The sequence below is a fragment of the Crinia signifera genome, chromosome 11 (assembly GCF_055691185.1).
Source record: "Crinia signifera chromosome 11, ASM5569118v1, whole genome shotgun sequence".
NCBI classification, from domain to species: domain Eukaryota; kingdom Metazoa; phylum Chordata; class Amphibia; order Anura; family Myobatrachidae; genus Crinia; species Crinia signifera.
In genome coordinates this window covers 60,802,448-60,818,864 of record NC_139227.1, presented here as the reverse complement: position 1 = coordinate 60,818,864, position 16,417 = coordinate 60,802,448, and the positions used below count along the sequence as shown (strand labels likewise).

The 16,417-nt window shown below is 40.9% G+C and overlaps 1 protein-coding gene across 3 annotated transcripts in view; it reads left to right on the top strand.

The window, feature by feature from the left end:
• Positions 1 to 349: 349 nt before the first annotated feature.
• Positions 350 to 16,417, top strand: part of SPTBN2 (spectrin beta, non-erythrocytic 2) — a 268,184-nt gene continuing 252,116 nt past the window's right edge. For all 3 annotated transcript variants that reach the window (XM_083165163.1, XM_083165165.1, XM_083165164.1), the window contains exon 1: positions 350 to 554. The gene's annotated coding sequence lies outside the window, so the exon portion shown is untranslated. The remainder of the gene's footprint in view (positions 555 to 16,417) is intronic.

Sequence of the window (16,417 nt, the reverse complement as noted above, 5' to 3'; positions counted from 1 at the left end):
AATATAAGTCCGATGAACATATATGTAATGCATAGATAATATTAATAATAATAAAAATATTAATAATAATATTAATAATGGCCAGTAGTGTTTCCAATAAATAGGGGACAGACAAAATATAGTTGTGTGTTTATATAAAACATAGGTATTCCAATTGTGAAGCTCATTAGATTACACTGGAGAAATATGAGCATATGTTAGTAAATAAATATCAAACCATTTTCTCTCCAGCATCTCATATTCTGCTTATCTTCTTCTCCCTCACATCTTTCTATCTCTCCGTTTGTCTCTCCTCCCTCTCTTTCCTCCTCGATCTACACAGCAGCCCTGCCCCCTCCATCCTTTCTCTACAGAAGCTATGACATCTGATTCATTCAATCCCTCCCTCTCCCCTGCTCCATAAGCAGCTCTGGCTGCACGTTTAAAATTCTATTCTTTTATTTTGTATTATCTTGCAAATCCTGATGTTGCAGCACGGTCCATGTAGGATGCATCGCCCAGCTTGCGTTCCCTCCTTTTTATAAGCACAGGCCCTTTCTTCCTACATGTTAAAGGTATGTTGCATCCTATTATTCAAGCCATTCTTTGATTAAAATAAGAGCCATTGGCCTTGCTCACATACAGTATGTACGGTTCACATTATTCTGTGGAATTAAAATAGTGTTTGTCAATTCCCCTGCTCGAATTGTGTGCCTGCAACCATTGCTCCTAAATATACATAGATACAGGTTGATGTTATTGACAGCTACCATTACAAAGCAGAACTGCTTTTGTGTGAGTGTGGTCATTCATGTATTATTGATAAAAAAACAATAGGGTATGTTCTGGATTAGATATTCACCACACTGTATACTCCTGCTCTCCCAGCCCTGTTTTGCTGTCAAACAAACAATTAATGACATTACCCTAACCCACGGTCTATACATTGATACATCTATTGTTGTTAGAGCAATGTAGGGGAAATGCTTTAACATAAGCTGCATCATTTTGGATTGTTGTAGCTGTAATTCTGTAATTTAATCACTATAAATCAGTATTACTGTATATGTGTTACATGTTTGGTTTGAATTTTAAATATATATTTCTTAATATAACCTAGTGAATGAAGGATTATACAGTTGCTATTTTATTGTCTATTTGTTATGTCAAATATCTTGGTGATGCATGCAGTGTTGATATGCATTAAGTAATTTTTAGATTTAAGTTACGTTTTGGTTTTCTTTATGCTTGTAAAATAGATTACTTGCTAAATTAATCAATTATTTGTCCTGAAGTAATGTATCCATATCTTTTATTTTAATAAGTGGGGTTAAAAAAAAAATACCATAACTTCATCAAGTTCTATCTTGGCCTAAAACACTGATGGGCTAGATGTTTGTTTACATTGTCTGGTGTGGAATATTGCCTGGGCATCTTCATCTAGGTGTAAATAATCTTTGTAAGGATTTTATCAAATGTGCTGCTGACATGCATATATGCATATGTCATTTAGTGAGAGTATAGACAAGTTGCATGGCTGAGGGATAAGTTCTTTAGTTTTATAGCATTATGGTATAACTGATCTATGCAATATTAATCCAATTAATCTGTAGAGGGAGGGGGAACCCAGCTGGTCTGGGACCCCACAAGCATCAAAAGGGTTTAAATTGTTGCATTTAATCTTATTTAGTTAATTCTGCCTTGGTGGTTTTACTCCTATAAATCCTTCAAAGATTTATTCATTCTTACTGTTAACAGAATTATCTATAAAACCTAAATAAAGAGGATTTTAAGTTAATTTGACCTTTTTTGGTTATTCAGTTTACTGTGAAATAAATAAGTCTTATTATCTTTTATTCCATTTTTTACATAAAATGAGGAGCAGAAGCTCAGCCAATTCAGTAGTTAATGCCAGGTTTTGCAGCCAGTTTAAACATCTAGAGCTGTATGTAATTATGATGAAAACTGGAATTCCAGGTCTCCTGTTTTCTCACAAGAATGTGATGGTGCTTTGAACTAAGACAGATGAAAGATGATAATGCCAGTGACAATGCATTATGGGTAATTTGGTTACACTTTAAGATGAAATGGGAGCTTTGAACGAAGGCATGAAAGTTTTTCAAATACTATGTAGATTAATACATAATATTTACGCGTCCTCCGACCTTTTCATACCCCCACTATCCACGTCATACCCCCACTATCCACGTGGAGTTGATTAAATATAGTGTGGCGAGCGCAGCGAGCCATCGAGCCCGAAGCGTGGCGAGCAGACGCACATAACTTCACAGGTATTACGCTTCCCCGCTATGGGCTCGGTGGCTCGCTGCGCTCGCCACACTATCTAAAATCAACTCCACGCCGACGTGGATAGTGGGGGTATGAAAAGGTCGGAGGACGCGTACCGCCGCCCCTTGCGGGCTCGCTGCGCTCGCCGCGCTTGCCGCGCTTCGGGTTGGCAATAATCGTGGGGTGGCGTTAACGATGGGGGGGGGCATTTTACATACAAATTACCCATCAGGGTGGGTATACAATCAAAAATCGGGTCCATTGGGCCATTTAACATTGTTCCCTATGTAAAATTGGGTCCATCGCATCGGTCGCATTGTATGCCATTATAATGGCATACAATGCACCCGATTTTACATAGGAATTTAACATTGAATACAATGCATTCAATGTTAAATCGCGTCGGTCGCGTCGGTCGCATCGCATACCTTAAGTTAAGGCATGTGATGGATGCGATTTTTTAATTGTCGGGGAAAAGGCTAAAAATAGCCCTAAAATCGCGTCGGTCGCATCCATCGCATACCTTAACTTAAGGTATGCGATGACCCACGACGGGCGCCGTGCTAGGAAACAAGTACCCAGTATTTCTTTAGAAACATATGCTTTTTTTTATTTTAGCTATTAATTTTGATGGCAGAATGTCCAGCTGAATGTTCTCTTTAAAACAGCATTGTGTTTCTTTAATTACATGTTAAGCAGTCATTTGTCTGATGTTTATATTAAATTGACTATGCAGAATGGTGTAAAAAAGAAATGTGTATTTTACATATGTAAGTAGATATTTCTAGGATCCGTAGAAAAAGTGTGTAAGGGACCATATGTCAACACAATGATGAAATATGTATATAACTTGTCATTTTGACTGGGAAGATGGGCTCCCCTTAGCTCTGGGACCCATAGCAGCTGCACCTCTGGCACCACTATGATAGTTTCACTATTTATAGCAGTTTACTTTACATACACTATATATTAGTATAGGGACAGGCTTATATCAGGTTACATTAGTCTACCAGCTGCTACTTACACTTTCAAGTGCAGAGCAGTCCCCTGTATCAGTATGGGCCAGATGTACTAAGCTTAAAAAGTTATAAAATGGAAAGTGATAAACCATCAGCCAATCAGCTCCTACCTGCCATGTCAGAGGCTTTGTTCGTAAATTACACGTAGGAACTTATTGGTTGGTGGTTTATCACTCTACATTTTATCACGTTTCAAGGCTTTGTACATCTCAACATAGGTCCCTGTTTGGAAGTGTGTGTGTTTGTGTGTTTGTGTGTGTGTGTGTGTGTGTGTGTGTGGGGGGGGGGGTCACCTCTGCTCCAACTGCATATGCATATAAGAAATGGGATAGACTTTAATAGATTTTTATATTGTCTTCTATAAAATTACTTTATCTCCAGTATGTGTTTGGTACTTGTGTATTTTCACGGCGCCCGATATATCGTATGCGATATCGGCCGATATATCGGATGTGATATTGGCCGGTATGTCGATGCGATTCGAACCAATTTTTGACCTGTTCATAACCCCACTATCCACTATGCATGGAGTTGATTTTATATAGTGTGGCGAGTGCAGCGAGACACCGAGCCCGAAGCGTGGCGAGCGTAGCGGATTACTGCGCTCACCACACTATATAAAATCATTATGAACAGGTCAAAAAATCGGTTCGGAACGCTTCAATATATCGGCTGATATCGCATCCTATATATTGGCCGATATCGCATCCGATACATTGGGCGCCGTGAAAATACACAAGTACCATGTGTTTTTATAACCCCATAAAAAAGGCCTCTGTGTCTTCTGCTTGAACTGCATCTCTCAATGCTCAATGAGCATCTCCAGCAGTTGACTGATGAGCACAAGCGATAATAAGAAAAGTAAATAGATAATCTTAAAATTTCAAATACTTTGACTTGTGACAGAAATATGCATAACACCCCCTAAGTAGGGCAAAGAAAAAGACAGATAGTATTCATTTTATATACCACTAGATAAAAGCCCATTAATATGATGGACACCAGGACCGGATTACAGTATATAGGGATCTCTTGTTATCTGCCCTTAAACCCACATTTTCTGTGCATAACTATTTTATGTTTCATTTCCATGGTGCGTCATAGAGCTTAAAAAATACATGATTACAACAAAGTGATTGACTTTAGTGGCAACCAGCATCAAGTGTGAAACAGTCAGATCATTATTTGTATTTACTTTGCAGCAGGCTGTAACAACTCCCAGCATTATCTCCAACTCACTTTCCAATCTCTAAAGGCCTCCACACACTTACGTGACTTTTCAAAGGGAGAAGTCTCATAAGATTTCCTTTGAACCGCCCGGGAGCTTCATGGGCGGCAGCATCTCATGCAGTCCTTTTGCATGTGATACCCATTCATTGCTGCCTGAAGCTGTCCGATCGGTCAGATCCTTCATGCAGCAGTTCCGACCTCCGACTCACATCGGATCTGACGTCAAACACATTTGGATACTTTTCACCCAATTTCTCAGCCCAATCCATCGTAATCAGGTGGCCAAATCCGACAAATGTATAGGCAGCTTAAAGCCTGGTATATTACCATCTCCTATCACTCAGCTAATATTTACTGTTAATTTACTGCAGTCATGCTACATGGAAACAGGTAACCTGCCTGCTTACCTGTTCCCTACTTTCTTCTTCTCATACCCCTTTTACACCAAAAACCCTGGTCGGACCCTGGTCTTTGAATGCTGGAGTATCCAGGGTCGGACCCTGCTTTATACCCCATTTACACAGCACTTTGACCTGGGTCGGACCTGGGCCTGCACCATTTACACTGAACCTGGGTCAGCCCTGCCTTAAATAATATATATATTTATATATATATATATATAGGGTGTAGGGGGGACGGCGGCACTCGCACACAGAAGAAAACACACGGAGGCAAAGGTATACCAACGTTTCGTGGCGGCGTTGCCACTTTATCAAGGTGCCTAAGATAAAGTGGCAACGCCGCCACGAAACGTTGGTATACCTTTGCCTCCGTGTGTTTTCTTCTGTGTGCGAGTGCCGCCGTCCCCCCTACACCCTGCATGTACTGGACCCCTATCGGTGGTCACACAGTTGGAGGGCACCGCCAAGGGAATTTAACCCCTTCCCCTTTGTTGGGTTCATCAGCAGCTAGGAGTGCCGCACCCCCGTCTCTCTATATATATATATATATATATATATATATTATATATTATATTTATATAAATATATATATATATATATATATGTATATAATATATATATATATAATATATATATTTATAGAAATATATATGTATATATATATATATATATAATATATATATTTATAGAAATATATAATATATATATATATTTATAGAAATATATAATATATATTTATAGAAATATATATATATTTATAAATAATATATATATATATATAATATTTAAGGCAGGGCTGACCCAGATTCAGTGTTTTTAAGGGGGTAGATGGGGAGTGCTGTCCCCTGGTGCTAGGAGGAGGGGGTCCCTGCAGCTGCTGAGGGGAGGGGGGTACCTGTCAGCCTGAGGTCGGAGCTCACTCAGCGGGACCATTTACACCGCCATTTACACGGGTCCTATCCGGGTTCTACCCAGGTCAGGACCTGGGTAGAGGACCCGTGTAAATGGACACGGATATACCCCATTTACACCGGCGATGATCCGGGTCTGACCCGCAGCTGACCCGGATTTTTCGGCGGTGTAAAAGGGGTATTAGTAAGCTTTATTTCTTTTCTTTTTGACATCTGTAATATTTATTGACTTTTATTTCCAAGGACGGAAGGAACTGATCACAAGTGAATCAGGTTGGGGCGCAGATCTTAGCGCTGGGTTGCAAGTAGCTGCAGTACAGGGGAAAAAAGGGGGTGTCACTCCCCAACAGCAAGTACAAAAAGAAAAACAAACTGACTGTACTTACGTTAATACTGTGGTAATAAATTTCAGATATTAAAAAATGGTGCATGTAACCTTCATGATATTAAAAATAATATTTAATAATAGGAGAATGAGTATACTACAATATATTAGCAGCACATAAAAAAAGAAGTTTGTGTGACATGAAAATAATGGCAAAAATTACAATGGGAAAATGGGTTAAAAAAAAGTATTTATACCTCATAAAAAATAAGTGAAGTGACTGAAAAAGTGTCCATACAGTACCGTATAAAAAATGACCAGCTGGCTTAGAGAAGTGTTGTAAACCTGTTAGGATCCGTTCCTATTATGTCTCAGTTTGGAAAGACCTGGATGGCAGTGGAGTATTCCAGCTTGGCTTTTATGGAGTATTGGGCCTCCTGCTGTTCCTTAATGCAATATGAATATATCATGGGCTGGAGTGGAGTAATCTCCCAGTATAGCGACCAATGTTCGGTCTGGAGGCTGGTCCGGTCTCTCGGGCATCAAGCAGCTGTTTGGTAGGGGTCTGGTAGTGTCAGTCACTTGTAAGGACCACCAATGCGTTTCGCTTTGTAATAGAGCTTTTTCCAGGTGTATATGTGGCTGCACCCTGGGGGTTTATATACCCCTGTCTATCAGTTATGGGGCGGTTACTAAGTGTGTTTCTGGATAAAAATACACCTATTTTTTTACAAATTTCTTTTAGTAAATTTCCCCCTAAACATCTATCAGAACATGCAGTATACATGTTATATTTATCATGAAAAACAACTATATAATTCCTCTTACATTTACCTATTGCTTTTATTCATGAAGTCACTGTGTACTTAAATACATTCTGTGACAATTTTAAACTAAATTTTGCGACATTAGAACACTTTTACAGAAAGTGGGTTTACAAAAGTTATAATTGTTCTTATATTACTTTATTTCTTTTATATTATTTTATTTCTAAGTTTCCACAAGAGCTCCATAGTGTCATAATAACAAAAGGATTACATTAATGTATACAGATGACATAGATACAGAATTGCTACTTAAAGAATTCATAAACTGGATACACAAACCAAGATTTATCTGTCCAATCTGTCGGGTGGGAACAAACATCTGGTACTATATGGGAGCAAATGACAATTAACCATTTGCTTCCAAATGCTGATAAAATGGATAAAAATTATTGTTCAGATCATTAAGCTAGCCATCCACCTAAACATTTATTGTCTGGTCTGGCTAGTTGGAACAAAAATCTTGTACTGTACGGGAGTTGACAAATGGTCAAAAACGATCATTCAGATATTACCAGATTTTTGTTCCAACCAGCCAGATCTGACAATAAAGGCCCCCATAGAAATTTGACATAGAATTTGACGGCAGATAAGAACCATTTGGCCCATCTAGTGTGCCCCTTTTTTCACCCTTCAGGTAATCTTAACCCTTTATAGAAACATAGAATTTGACGGCAGATAAGAACCATTTGGCCCATATACAGTACATTAGTCCTCGGTAGCTCCCCGGGAGGGCGACACACGATTAGGCACTTGAGGTGCCACATTTTGCATATGATAAATTGCATGCGAATTATCATATGCAACTCCCAAGGAGCTGCAAGGTGGATGGAGCAGGGGGACTGCGGACATCGAGATAGCGGGGACACTTCGAGTAGGCTGGTGGTGGACACTGCGAGTAGGGCAGAGGCAGCGGGCAGGGGACGATGCAGGGCAGGGGACACAGAGGCAGCTGATGCCAGCGAGGGTAACGGAGAGCCGGGCAGGGGAAGCCGGAGCAGGGAGCTGTCATAGTTACATAGTTACATAGTAGGTAAGGCTGAATAAAGACTTGCGTCCATCGAGTTCAACCTAGTATGCTTATATTAAGTTTTTTTATTACACCTATGTTTCTTATTTATACCCCTGGATTTTATTAGCCAATAAGTGTTTATTCAACCTTGTTTTGAACACATTTATTGTGGGAGCCGACACCACCTCTCCCAGAAGAGAGTTCCAGAGTTTGAGTGCTCTGAATGTAAAGAATTTTGTTTCTTCTAACTGTACAAAATATTTTTTCTTCTAATCTATACTCATGCCCCCCGTTTCCTTGTTTCCTTTCTAGTAGAAAACAGGGTGTTTGACAGTTCCTTATATTGGCCCCTGATATACTTGTACATATTGAGCATGTCTCCCCTTAGACGTCTCTTTTCTAATGTAAATAGTCCCAAATTGGATAATCTCTCCTCATAGGTTAAATTTTCCATTCCCCTAATAAGCTTTGTTGCTCTTCTTTGGATTTTTTTTATAATTCTGCGATGTCCTTTTTAAAGTGTGGGGCCCAGAATTTTGCTCCATATTCGAGGTGTGGTCTGACCAGTGATTTATAGAGGGGCAGAATTACTTTTGAGTCCCTAGTTTCGATGCCCCTTTTTATGCATGCTAGAATTTTGTTGGCCTTTTTTACTGCTACATTACATTGGGCACTACATCCCAAGTTGATATCTATTACGACTCCCAGATCCTTTTCGAGTACTGACTTGCCCAGTTCCTTCCCGCTCAGATTATAACTAGCACACTGGTTATGTCTCCCAAGGTGCATGACCTTACATTTATCCAAATTGAACCTCATCTTCCACTTTTTAGCCCATTCCTCTAGATTTGCAAGATCCTTTTGAAGCGAGGTGACATCTTCCGCTGATTTAATAACTTTGCTTAGTTTTGTGTCATCAGCAAAGATGGATACATTGTTGAGCAACCCCATCCCAATATCGTTGATGAAAATATTAAATAAAATCGGTCCTAAAACCAAACCCTGGGGCACTCCACTTACCGTATTGTGCCTGATACGGCACCATTCACAACCACTCTTTGTTCCCTATTACACAACCAGTTCACTACCCATCTGCAGATATTTTCTCACAATTCCATGTCTTCCATTTTATTTATCAACCTATTGTGTGGTGCCGTATCAAAGTCTTTAGCGAAATCTAAGAAAATCACATCCACAGCACTTCCACTGTCAAGATTTTTGCTAACCTCCTCATAGAATCCTAATAGATTAGTTTGGCATGAACGATTTTTCACAAATCCATGCTGGTTCATACTGAGAAATTGGTGATGATCTAGATATTCCTGGACACCATCCCTTAGGAATCCTTCAAATAGTTTACCCACTATTGATGTTAAACTTACAGGTCTGTAATTTGCGGGATCCTCCTTTTTTCCTTTCTTGAATATTGACACTACCTCTGCTATTTTCCAATCTTTCGGTATTCTGCCTGTCGATAATGAACTGCTAAAGATGTACTGGAGTGGGGTAGCTAGTTCCTCCCTTAATTCCATTAGTACCCTAGGGTGAATCCCATCTGGCCCCGGTGATTTATTTGTTTTGAGTTTGCTCAGCCTCATGATTATTTAATTGGGTTTGAAATCAACTATGAGATTTGCATTATTTGTCCCATTTGTGGTAGGTGTACATACCACGTTCTGCTGTCTGTGCTGCAAGGACAAAAAAAAGCTCATACAAATGAATGGGCAGTGATTGGCTGAGAGCTCTCTGGCTGAGAGAGCTCTCAGCCAATCACTGACTCTCCATTCATTGTATGTGTTTTTTTTCTATGTGCGCACGCTGCTGTCTGGCTTATCCTACGCTACCCGGCTCTCTGGTCCTCTCACTCACAGCATCCACCGCCCGGTCCAGTGTGCCCACTGCCTACCCTGCCTGACTCGGGTCCCTCCGCCACCCGGCTTCCCATACGCTGCCTCCCCTGCCAAGCTCTCTGCTTGCTGCTCCCCCCACCCCATCTCGGCTCAAGGATCCCTCCTCCGCCCGGGTTCCCATACACTGCCTCCCCTGCTCAGCTCTCTGCTTGCAGCCCCCCGCCCCGCTCGTCTCCCGGCTCACGACGCCCTCCACCACTCGGCTTCTCAAACGCTGCTTCCCCTGCCCCCCTCCAAGCTGCACATAAGATTCACCAAACCTTATGTGCAGCCCGTCTGACCTCCCAACTCCGACCTGATCCGCATCGGGTCAAACTGGATGTCTGCACATGCAATTTGGGGCGATTTCTGAAATCGGGCCCAAATCGCATAGTGTATGGGGCCTTAAAGCTTTAGATGTATAGCCAGCTTTACTTTGTAAAATCAAACAGTTTTAACCAATGTATCTGCTTGGCTATTGTCTGCTTTCAAGCTTTTGGGAGCAAATGATTGATTCTCATATGCTTCCATACATTACCAGATTTTTGTTCTCACTAGAGCAAGATTGAACAACAGATTGGACAGATACATCTTTAGTTGTGTACCCAGCCATAGTTAGTTAACATTAGGAGAGTGAGCTGTGCTAGCTAAAACTACATTCAGAAAGGGCAGTGGGGGGATGGAGAATGAGAGCAGGGAACAGAGCATTAGGGTGCTAAGTTTGGTGAGACGATGAGTTGTGGTAATTTTCAGTGAAAAGTGGGCTTCTAGGGTATGTTTAACAGCGAAAGTCTGATTGTTGAGGAAGGGCATACCACTTGTAACTTGAAAGTGGACGTGAGAGGAAATGATCAGGGAGGAGGACTGGAGGCAGCAGGCAAAGGGAACATGAGTGACAGTGGGGAACAAGGTGGAGAGAAAATGTTTCCATGCGTTTACAGTATGTTCTGTTTTCCACCACAAATAAGTGGTTAATTGAAGAAACAACAGTGAACCAGCATGGAGTACATTTACTGTATTATTGCCACAAATCTACAAAGCTTTTTTTTTTTGATGTTTGGAGAATACACCCCAAATTATTATATCTAGAGTCAGTGTTGTACAATCAGGACTTCTCACACAAAAGCTATTTTAGGAGTCAACACAACATAGACAGTGATTTTATTTAATTTCTTTTGAATTAAAAGAACCAAAATATCTAGCAAGCAAATTTGTTATGATCACAAATATATATAACATAATTAAGTTACATTTAATATGACAAAATAGTCACAATGCTTAAGGTGCACACAAAAGGAATAGTATGACATTACAGTATTAAAATGCAAACAGGTTCTTTAATTGGTGATAATAAAAGGGAATAATAACAGAAAACTAACAGACATGTTTATTCAGGTAATCTGTTGGCATGGGGACAGCAAGAATATGGAAAGCTCCTCAATCAGATTGACCCACTAAATATAAATATTATTAACATTTATTCATTTAGCACCAGTATATTACATTGTGATTTACAGCTGGAAACACAATAATAAAACAAGACTGGATATTAAGAAATAAAGAGTTATGGTGTGTACACACGGTGATATTACCCTGCTATTCGATTTAAGATTTGCGTGCTATACAATCTTTGCTGTCTCTGTACTTTTTACATACAATCCATACAATCAGCTTTAGATTTGCACTATACAGTATAGTCATTGCTGCCCTGTCTATCTGGGTTTCGATTTGTGGTGTCACAGGAGCGCACATCGGGATCGAAAGGTTAAAAACCTGTGAGATCTGCATGCGATCTGCTTACGATCAGCATACGATCTGCATGCGATTTTGACTATATAGTCAAAATCGAATGTCAAATCTCACCGTGTGTACACAGCATTAAGATTGCAGGTTTACTATCTACTAGGAAAAACATACATGAGGTAGCAAGGCCAGATTAGGGTCTGTGGGGGCCCTATCAATACAAGTGATGTAATGATGGTTATCAAATTTATCAATCAGAAGAAGATATGGGGCCAAATGTAATAGGGTGTGAGAATCAGAAAGTGAGAGATTTGGGGAGAGTTTTCCCATTTTTTAAAATGGCAATCACACTTAAAAACCAGGTTGATTTTGCCATGTAATTGATTGCTGCTTTAAAAACTTGGAAAACTCTGCTAAAATCTCTCACTTTCTGATTCTCACACCCTATTTGGCCGATACTATTATTTTGAAAACCAAAATGCAAATCACACTTTACAAAATGTACCCTAATGTTCTAAATATCTTGCATAATATAAACAATAAGACAACTGTTTATGAATAATTCACAACCGATATGTCCGACTCCACATAGCTCAAAGCCCGCTGCCAGCTAGTCACACACAGTCAGAAGGATCTGAGACTGAATGAAATGGCTCCACCTCACTTTCAGCTCCTGGATGTCACAGAAATCCCATTGGCCGCAGCGGGGACTGTGAAATTCCACAAGAGGCTGGCAGTGACTTCAGCAGCACCTTGGCGGGCGGCGCTGGCAGCGGCTGTGTAGTGGGAAAAAATGGAGACACAGCTGAATCATGCTGTGCTCCCATGTCATTACCAGCAGCATGCGTGATTTAGGGGAGAGAATTGCGGCCCCTAATGTGTGGGGGCCCCGGGATGACTGCTCTATTACCCCTCCTTGGATCTGGCTATGTGAGGTATGATCCAATAAAACTGCAATGTTGGCCAGTGATCAGAGGAATGTTTGAGTATAGAAAGATAGCATATGTACATTTTGTATAAACTCTGTAGAATTGTGTTAATTGGCTGATTCTGTAAAGTTTGTCTGAAGAGACGTATTCAGGGACCATCTGAAGATTTGGAGGCTAGAGGAAAATAGTTTAGCTTTTAAACCTATTTCTTTCTGCCCACACATCTTCTTTATGTAATGCCACTCAAGGAAGCCCAGTGACCCGGGCTGCTTCTGTTGTAAGACGTTCTAGGTATGAATGCTGTCAATTATGATCTCTCTCTTCTGAAGAATATACAAGCATGAGAATATTGCATCATAAATCATAATAAATAGTATATATTCATAAAGAAATGCATTCTGGACATGAGGATGAAATATTTATTCTACGGGATGGTCCCCAATTTCTGTGACTTTGCTATTAAGCTTGATACATTTCAGTGACCTATACATACAGAGACCAATTGTGCTTAGCTTGCAGAGCTGGCAGTTTACACAAGATACAACAAGCTCTATCAAAAGGAGAATATGCACCCGCTTCACCACTGTAGAGATCAATAAAATATGAGCCTGACTTATTCCAGGAAATGTGTATTGACATGGCAGCATTAATGCATAAATGCAATACTCAGTGCATTCAAAAGATAACTCGAGACTGACAGTGTTATTAATAGTTAAAGCTGGCCCTACACTAGTGTGATTTAGCTTTTCACCAGATTTCGACAGACCGGGATGATAAATCCTGTGAAAAGTTTCTAAATTGCATGCGTTTCACATCAAATCCTGGGGATCATGCTAATGTCTGTGACTTCATTTCAAGATGCAGTTCTACTGCCACTGCTAGCCTTGTACCATCAGGGTACAACCACAGGGTTGCTCTAATGTCTAATGCTGTAGCCAATGTCTGTTCGATGGTGTATCTGCAGACCATAATGGAGTAGAGCTACAGCCAGTGGGCATCTCAATAGATAGCTGGATAACTGGCTGTAACTTTACCATACAGACAGTAGTGGCTGCAACATTGAGTCCATCTCTGAAACACCCCTGATGTCTGGTGATTTGCATAGCATTACATTTACCCTCCATGTGATCTCTCTAATCAGCTCAAAATAATAATTTTAAAAGTTATTTGCCATGTGGACTGGATGTGACTTATCAACCTAATACTTGGCCAATATACCCAGAAAGGAGTGTACACACAGGGGGTGATTTGGCCAGGTGATTTTGACTAGATATTCCAAATTTTCTAGAAGGTTAACCAGAATTGGACCATGTGTACTCTGCGGGCGATAGCGATGCCTGGCCCCGTGGCGTCTCTATCGCCCAGCCAAATAGACTGTTCAGGTCTAAATTTGACTAGCCGCCACACACTGTATTTGCCTGTACACATAGGCTAGCGGCTGGGTATAGCAACTGTATGTCAGACGGCTCCATCTTGATTTCAACTAAGCCTAATTGCTTAGTCAAATCGCCCAGCATGAACCCGTGTGTACACCCCTTAAAGAAATAGTTCTATGATTATTTTCAGCTACCACAATCCTGAAATCCTTGTATATATGGGAAGGGATCCTTGAAGATGGGCAGCTTGACCCTTCACCAGACGAGGTGACAATCAACTATAGCCAATAGACCCAATTGTCTTTAGACAAATTATTAAGTGTGTCTCTTACAACACAAACATGCATAGAGCCAGGCAGCCTGGTGTTTTAGTAATGCTGGGTACACACCAGGACGACTAGGGCCCGATCCGCACAATCTAGATCCAATTCCGATCAATTGGATGTAGATTGTGTGCTGATTGGGCCCTTTTCTGACCTGGTGTGGACCGATACCGATCCGATGCGCGGTCCCGCGGGTCGGTCGTTATTGAGATCCTACCTGCTGCAGGTAGGATCTCAATGACGACCATACAGCCGGGTGCGGGTCGCCATCGGATCGGACCCGCTCACGGTGCACATCGTGAGCGGGTCGTGCCCCCCCGCGTCATCGTGAGCGGGTCGGACGAGACACTGACGACCAGCTCACGATGTGCATCGTGAGCGGGTCGTCCTGGTGTGTACCCCGCATAAGAGTGCGTATTTATCAAAATTTGTCTTCATTTCCAAGAATTCCACATGATAAAATTGCATACAATTGCAAATGGTTTGTACAAACTACCAAAAATCCTGGATGAAAATGAATACACATTTGCATAATATCTTGAACTCTACAAAGAACAGTACTTAAGTTAAAATGTTTTGTAAAATGTACTGTAGCTGTTTCTTTGTGGATAAGTCACTCACTGATATGTCACTGAGTCACTCAATGAAAATCCCACTATCTCTGTAAACTTGTCACATTCATTAATCCAATTAGGCAAAGCCTCAGACAGACAGAGGTTGGCAGGTCACATATAGCTAAAGGGACTTCATCAGTCTGCTTTACTGAGTTACTAGTGACAGAAAGATAGAGAGAGTCCTCTCCGATTGTGACAGACAACAGGAATTTGGGCCCTATCCCTAACTATGGGGACCACACAAAAGAAAATAGGAAAATGGAAAGACAAAAATATAGAAAAGAATCTGGAAGAGACTCAGTCACACACTAACAGATTGCTGCATTAGGACATATTGCAATATGCTTTAGGACAGAAGACTTTCCTGTGTTACACATATTACAGTAGTAACCCACTGGGGGGTGGGGAGTCAACCATTCCTCCAAATGTTTTGAGGAGACATCCTTCTACTGCATAGTATGAAATAAACATTTTGTAAAGACAACAAGTTTATCTAAAAATAGTAATTTACTAATGGGATAATATTGTGTAATTACAGTAATTCCTGAATTACTACTGCATATTACTGTTTGCAATCATTGTACATTATATCGGGATGCGGTCATCTATTAGAATGAACTTAGGTCTACAGTCATTAGGTCGACCCCACTAGGTCGACTGGCAGGAAGGTCGACCTGACTTAAGGTCGACATGGGCCAAGGTCGACATGACTTAAGGTCAAATTTGCATAAAGGTCGACATGAGGAAGGTCGACTGGTCATAAGGTCGACTTGGGTTTTTCACTGTTTTTTGAGCCGACATGTGCCGACAGGCGGTATTTCATGCCCTACCATCCACTAGGACGTGGTGGGAGAATAAAATAGTGTGCCGAGCGCAGCGATGCACCGTGCCCGAAGCATAGCGAGCGAAGCATAGCGAGCGAAGCGAGCGTTGCGAGGGTCCGATTCTCATTGCCAACTGTGTCCATGTCGACTGTGTCGACATTCGGATCAAAAAACAGTGAAAACCCATGTCGACCTTATGACCAGTCGACCTTCCTCATGTCGACCTTTATGCAAATTCGACCTTAAGTCATGTCGACCTTGGCCCATGTCGACCTTAAGTCAGGTCGACCTTCCTGCCAGTCGACCTAGTGGGGTCGACCTAATGACTGTAGACCTAAATGCAGTCTGACGAATGATCCCATTCCATTATATCTACACCACATGTGTCTTGATGTACTGGCAGATGATTTTGGTCTCTGCAGCCATTGCACTTTTGTAATTTTGGGCATGGGCAGATTTAGGGGTGAGAGCGCCCTTAGGCACAAAAGTAATAGCCACCCCCACCCCCTAACTGTATTATTTTCATTGATTATAAGACCTCATTTGATGATAGTCAATTTATTAGAATAATAAACAAAAAAACACTATGACATTTGTTTGTTTATTTTAATACATATTTACTAAGTAGGGCAACTTACAGGGGCAGTATTTCCTACCCGCTTACACTCCATTCAAGATGCCATCTGGTACAATACAGTGGAAATATTTTGCAGTTACTGATATATTTCG